The following is a 7,101-nucleotide window of genomic DNA, read 5'->3' as shown; positions in this document are numbered from 1 at the left end:
GGCGCCGGTGCTGCTAGATACTACGAAACTATGGCTAACTCTATGATATAGCCCGACTTACTTTTAAGTTTCTCTTCCCTCTCAGCTACATAACAAAAAAGTTAGATATTTATAATTATATTATAAAATTATAAATAACTATTTAAATCATACATTTTTTGGAGGCAATAGGTCCTTTGCCAACTTTGGTGTTATCATCATTACAAGATGGCTAGGCCATGTAATGAAGCTCCCTACTGCATCTGCCACCATGTGTGCCTTATCGGTAGGAACAGGCAATGGGTACTTGAGGTCAATTGCAACAAGTAGAAAAACTCTTACACAGTTGTACACACATCAATTACAACCACTTTACGTTCAAGAGTGTCTGCCAAACAATTGTAGTCGTTCTCACCCTAAACAAACAATGATAGTCAATTTTTAAAATAAAAATAGTGAGACATTCATAAGATAAAACATATTACCTCGTGTGGTTTTTTTTGAAGGGATTGTGTGGCTATCTTTCTGGCTAGGGCTAATCTTACACAAAGTCCTCCCAGGGACTTGCCTTTTCAGCAACATGTCAAATAATGTTGCCTGGGCTAGTAGTTGCTGCTTCATAATGGCTTGCTTTTCTCTCAGCTCTTGGACCTCAGACAAAGAAGTTGATGTTCGCTTCTATATCTTGCTAAAATATTGCTTCTTCATGATATCGAAGTCAACACCCGTGACATGACCAGGGTGGTCAACAGTCCCTAATGCCCTAGCCAAGATATCCTCATGCTCAGGAAGATTGCCTTGTGAGACTTCCTAAGAGATGGAATCTTGTGTAAAGTAAATATGATTAGTTTGGATGTTCATAATCAATTATTAAATGACAGATAAGTATAATACTTATAATTTTTTTAGTAACCTCCTTCACGTGAGGGTTGTCAATAATTCCTTTTTTATTAGCGTGTGCTAATACCCAGAGCTTATGGCAAGATATGGTAACCTCTGATCCCTTCTTCTCTGCTTGTTTTTATTCAATGCCTATATACCCCAACCTCCCTGCTTTATAAGGATATTCGTTCTTCACTATTCTCTCTTTATTCTAAGCACTCAGTTCCTTGACAAATTAATAATAAAAAATTTTATTAGTACATGAACATACAATCAATAAATAACACCAAACTTGCAATTTAGGAAACACCAATACCTTGAATTACTTTTCACGCCGTGAGGCAACAAAAGCATCCCAATCCTCTTATTTTACTAAAGGTTGTAATAAGGGAGAAACTTGAGCTATAAATTTAGCATCCCAATCTGTGTGATGAAACATCTAAAAGACAGTAGTGCCCTCCTAGCCTTTTGTAGGACAAAATCCTTTTACTCTCATCAATTTCAAATCCTGACTGTAAAATAAAATAAACAACATATCAGATGCATCAATTTTAAAAATAGTTTATACTAAAATATACTTAGTAAAATGTAACTTACTACTACGGTATCCCAAACAAGATTCTTCGTGGCCTCATCCACTTTGTGCCATGATTTTACTGTGATAGGCACAATAGTCTTTGCTACCACCCCAATATAACTTATAAATTTTGAAGATTTGATTGCTTGCCCTTTTTTGTTTCATTACACATCAATTTTTTTTCCTGCAGCTCTTGTTTTTGTCACCACTTACATTATCGTTAGGCCCTGCTTGATGTTATTATACTCCTGCTCCATATTTTTCTGTGTACTCAAAAACCTTAGTTGAATTTGTAGCTGAAATTGATGGAGGGGTATCAATAGACTCACTATCAGAAGCTATTTATCTGTAAAGAAACACAATTAAATCAAACATTAATCAACTTAAACAAAATTCACACAATTAATTCAAACTCTACATGTTCAAGTAGCTCTTTTTCATTTCCTTGACTCTTGTTTTTACTTCCCCCTCATTGAAATATTTTCTTCTTATATTATAATAATTTACCCTTTTTTGAAATTCAAATGCCTTCACTATGATCATTTTTCACATATAAAGCATCATCTACAGTGACATTACTTTGATTTGATGTCTCTTCAAATGGGTCATCTTCAACTGCTTCATCTCCATTTACTTTTTCATTTAACAGAAAAATAGACCATCCCTTATTAGCAGGGTCGGGAATATAAAAAACTTGTTTAGCTTATGCGTCAAAACGAAAGTCTCATCTTTATACCCTTCCTTACTCAAACTCGTGCAAATCCAAATTAATCATCAAATTTCAAGCTATTTTTATGATCAATCTACTTGCACCTAAAGATAAAAACTCGAAAGGATATGTAATCTAAATCTCATATGTGCTCAATTACATTAAAGTATGACATGTTTGCATAGATAGGATTTTTATATTTAGTACTAGAAATATACATGGAATGAGCTACAAGAGTTACAGCACTATTTTATATTGTACTCCTATCATCTTGCTCCCTTGTATAAACTGTATGCCTATTGACAAGGTATGCAGTGTAAGCAATGACCTGTCTACTTTGACCATTAGCTTTGCCCTTTTCAATTGCTTTAGCCATTTGTTCAAGAAAATCTTCCTCAAGTGTACATGTGTCAAAATCATCAAGAGATGATGCATAGCTTTCAGTATGCTCCTAGCTATAACCAATATCATTCATTGTCTCATTATGCATTGTTCAACACTTGTAACTTTGATCCATCCCATTAATTACTAAGTGTTCTTTACAAGTATCTAAACTAACCCACTTCACAAGGCCGCACTTTAAACACAGGCAAACAATCCTAGCAGAGTTGTCTGCATGCTTAACTGCAAACTTAATGAAATCTGCTATCCCATCCCAATATTCCTTAGATAGATGATTACCAGACGTCCATTTCTTATCCATAATTTCTAAAAAGATTAAGAGGAATGTGATTAATGACTTTGACTACTCTTACATATTTGGAGAGTTAGATACAAAGTATCAATTAGTCAATGAGTCATTAACTATATATTTGCACATTCCTTCTTTAATCTTATTTAAAACTAGTAACTAGCTAATTTTTAATACTAGTAACTATGAGAGTTTTGTAGGCTTTATGCCTTCTTGATTAATCTAAAACAACACATACAACAACAGCAGCAAAAATCACAAAACAACTCAAACAAGTCTTACATATTAAAAAAATTTCAACAACATAACAGTTTAAAATTGGACATTTTTTAGGTCTTATACTCTCTCTTCATTCTAAATTTTAGTCCTAAATATTCTACTCTAGTCAACACATAAGGTAAATAATAAATTTACAACTACATTCAAGATTACATAACATCAACAGCACAATACTCAGTCCACATAGCAATAACAAACACAAGAGAAGACAATGTATTCAACAATTAACAATAAAAATATTCAAATTAACTAAAAATTTAATAGGAAAATTTTTTAACTCATAAAATCAAAACCTAAAACACCCAAAATTAGTTAACCAAAAAATCAAGAATAATACCCATAATAAAGAACAGCCACAAGTCAACAAAAATCAAATTTCAAATAACCATTTTCCATCAATAAACCAAAATCTATAATCTATGAACTCAAAAGAAGGATTAATGATGAAAAAATCAAAGAACCAACCTCAAGGAATGAGAGCACACTGAAAACGAACATGGGAGGCTACGAGAGGGAAGATGAAGACCAAAATGAGCTTTACAACAAGCAAATACCCCAAAGCTAGCATCAAAACAAGGTAAAATTTTGGTTTGATGGCCGAAAATATGTTTTTGAAACTATCTGGAGAGGTTTCAAGAGGTTTAAGTGCAAGCAGAGAAAGAACAATTTAGTTCTGAAATATGATTTTAAAACATAATACTTGATGGTTATTATAAAATAACCGTTAAGTATTTTATGTTTGATGCCTATTAAGACATAACCATTTATTAAGACATAACCGTCAAATATATGCTAGACATACTTGATGATTTTTTCATAACATGCGTCAAATATATTTTTTTAAATATTCTTTTTTAAATAATATAATTGATGCTTGGTTACAGAAAACTGTTAAGTATAACAAGCTTATATTTGACGGTTACCTTTGAAAAAGCATCAAATATACTTACGTGATATATTTGACAGTTATTTACTTATAACCATTAGATATATGTTCATTTACTTGACAGTTGTTTTGAAATAATTGTCAAGTATTCTCTACCTATTTTATTTGTTAATTATTTTTAATAACCATCAAGTATGAGGCATCTTATTTAAATAATTCTATAGTAGTGGATGCCTCTATATTACTGGTGGGAGTCTTTCTACACTTCTACAGATCTGATCAACAAATTGCCTAGTAGTGTCTTGGGTGGCGTCTCACCTTATATGAAACTTTTTGTGAAATACCCTAATTATTCAACATTAAAGATATTTAGTTCAACCTGTTATCCTTGTCTACGGCCTTATAATACACACAAGTTACAATTTAGATCCACCAAGTGTGTTTTTCTTCGTTATAGCAATTCACACAAAAGGTGTAAGTGTCTAAGTTCTATAGGCAAGATCTACATTTCTCAGCATGTGGAATTCAATGAGAATGAATTTCCTTTTTCTACTAGTTTCATTAATAAAAAAAATTACCTAATAAAGTTGAAGTTAATCCAAAGGTTTTCTTTAAACCTTTTTTATCAGCTTTGCCTACTTCATGTCCTTCTTCCACTGATCAATCACTTACTGCAGCAAAAGATTCAGGTGGTCCTGCTCCTCTTCTAAATTCTCCTGAGAGTCCAGCTATCGTATCATTACTTAATTCATCTCCATCCTCTACTATACCTGTGCAAATTATAGAGGAGATTGTAGATGAGAACGATCATATTCCTGCTCATATTCACTTAGACAGACCAATTGAACTAAAAAATCAAGTGAGTAATCAGAACAAATACTCAATGATAACTAGGAGAAAAGCTAGCGTATTTAAACTAATAATACCATTTGTTGGCTTAATTAGTTCTGGTGCACATGACATAACTGAATCACATAGTATTCAAAAAGCCCTAAAGTCCTCTTTATGGTGTAAAGCTATGATAGAAGAATTTAATGCTCTTGTTTGAAACAAAACTTAGGTACTAGTTCCATATACACATAATAAAACACTAGTGGACTGTAAATGGGTGCTTAAGGCGAAATACAATGCTAATAGTTCATTGTCAAAATCAAAAGCTCGACTTATGGAAAAAAGTTTTCAATAGTATGCAGGAATTGATTACGAAGAAACTTTTAGTCCTATGCTTAAGCTTGCCACATTGAGGTTTATTCTAACCTTAGTTGTTTCCTTTCAATGGCCAGTTTGACAAATTGACATAAATAATGCATTTCATAATGGTTATTTGCAAGAAAGAGTGTATATGAAACAACCAGAAGGTTTTATGGACAAAAGGTACCCAAAATATGTTTGTTTACTTAATAAAGCCATTTATTGTTTGAAATAAGCACCTAAGGCTTAGTTTAACAAATTAAAGTCTACTCTTCTTGGCTGGAATTTCCAACATTCCAAACGCGATAGTTCTCTGTTCTTCCTCAAATTGAAGAACAAGATAATGTTTGTTCTTATCTATGTGGATGACATCATTATTATTGGAAATTCCTTGGCTATGTTAATTGAGTTTATAAGGCAATTAAACTCACTTTTTCCTTTAAAAGACCTAGGGAATCTGCATCACTTCTTAGGTATTGAAGCACACCGAGACTCAATAGGGATCTATCTTAAGCAAGGGAAATATATAACTGATTTGCTCAGAAAATTTGGAATGACCAATTGCTTCCTTGTTCCTACGCTAATGGTAATCAACAAAACACTATCAACTTATGATGGTACTCCTCTCAAAAATCCATCTACGTATCGAGTTTTGTGGGGGCTCTTCAGTATCTTGTAAATACAAGACCTAACATTTTGTTTGTTGTGAACAAACTTAGTCAATTCTGTCATTCTCCTACCGATCAACACTGGCAGGCAATTAAACAAGTACTAAGATATCTAAAGGATACAGTGGATCTAACATTACATTTCAAGCCAAGTTCAGATTTTACCTTGCAAGGATTCTCTGACTCCGATTAGGCCGCATACACTGATGATCGGAGATTGATCAGAGGTCACTGCATCTTCCTCGATGAGTCTTTCATTGCATGGTCAGGGAAGAAACAAAAGGTTGTGGCTCGGTCAAGCACTGAATCAAAGTATTGCTCCTTGGCCAATGTAGCTACCAAGTTCACCTGGCTTCAATCTTTATTTTCTAAGCTTGAATTCAAGCTTTCTCAAGTTCTTGTAGCCTAGTATGATAATCGAAGTGCCTCTGCTCTTGCTTCGAACCCTGTTTTCCATGCTTGAACAAAACACATCAAGCTGGACGTCCACTTTGTCCGAGATCGAGTCCTAGCATGCTAGATGTCGGTTCAATATGTGCCATCGTCTAAGCAAGTTGCTAACCTATTCACTAAAGCATTATCTCACTCACGGTTCCTAGGTCTACGAAACAAATTTGGGCTCGTAAAACACCCACCCTCAAGTTTGCGAGGGGTTGTTAAGACAGCAATACTGCAAAAGCTCAAGTCTAATAGGTTTACCTATAGCCTATTATTTTAATGTAAATAATCATTTCCATATTTTTGATTTATTTTAATAGTTTACACGTTTCCCTAAGGGCTGTAACTTCAGTCATATAATGAATAAATATTCTAGGGCTCTGTGCACTGATTCTTACATTTTCTATCTTTATCCTTTCTTAACTAAAAAGATCCTACAGGACTATTGTGGGGCCTCGGGACAATGCTTAAACTTTGATAAGTCAAATTTCTTTTTTCAGCCAACACACCAGATGCAGTAAGGGAGAATGTTGGTGCTTTATTGAATATTGGCGAAGCAAATGACCCGGGTAAATACTTGGGGCTCCTTGTCTTGTGGGAAAGATCAAAGACTGTTGCTTTAGCTTATGTCCAGAAGAAAGTAGCCAAGAAGGTCCAAGAATGGAAGAAAAAACTACTTTCATTTGCTGGAAGAGAGGTGATGGTCAAATCTGTTGTCAGTGCTATTTCCATATATCCCATGTCATGTTTTAAGTTTCCCAAGAATGCATTTGTAGCTCTGGACAGCTTAGTATCAAACTT

General features: G+C 33.8%; 1 long non-coding RNA gene across 1 annotated transcript; it reads right to left on the bottom strand.

Moving 5' to 3' along the window:
* Positions 1 to 231: 231 nt before the first annotated feature.
* On the bottom strand, positions 232 to 6,746 carry LOC129300322 (uncharacterized). The gene is made up of 5 exons (XR_008590744.1): positions 6,028 to 6,746; positions 4,582 to 4,773; positions 1,652 to 1,784; positions 465 to 803; positions 232 to 395 (listed from the first exon to the last, which is right to left on the bottom strand). It is a non-coding gene; the product is annotated as an uncharacterized LOC129300322 (long non-coding RNA).
* Positions 6,747 to 7,101: the final 355 nt, after the last annotated feature.

Source organism: Prosopis cineraria, unplaced genomic scaffold (genome assembly GCF_029017545.1).
Source record: "Prosopis cineraria cultivar Desert tree isolate PC_DT_omini unplaced genomic scaffold, ASM2901754v1 PC1534, whole genome shotgun sequence".
Lineage (NCBI taxonomy): Eukaryota > Viridiplantae > Streptophyta > Magnoliopsida > Fabales > Fabaceae > Prosopis > Prosopis cineraria.
This window is presented reverse-complemented; position numbering and strand designations above follow the sequence as displayed.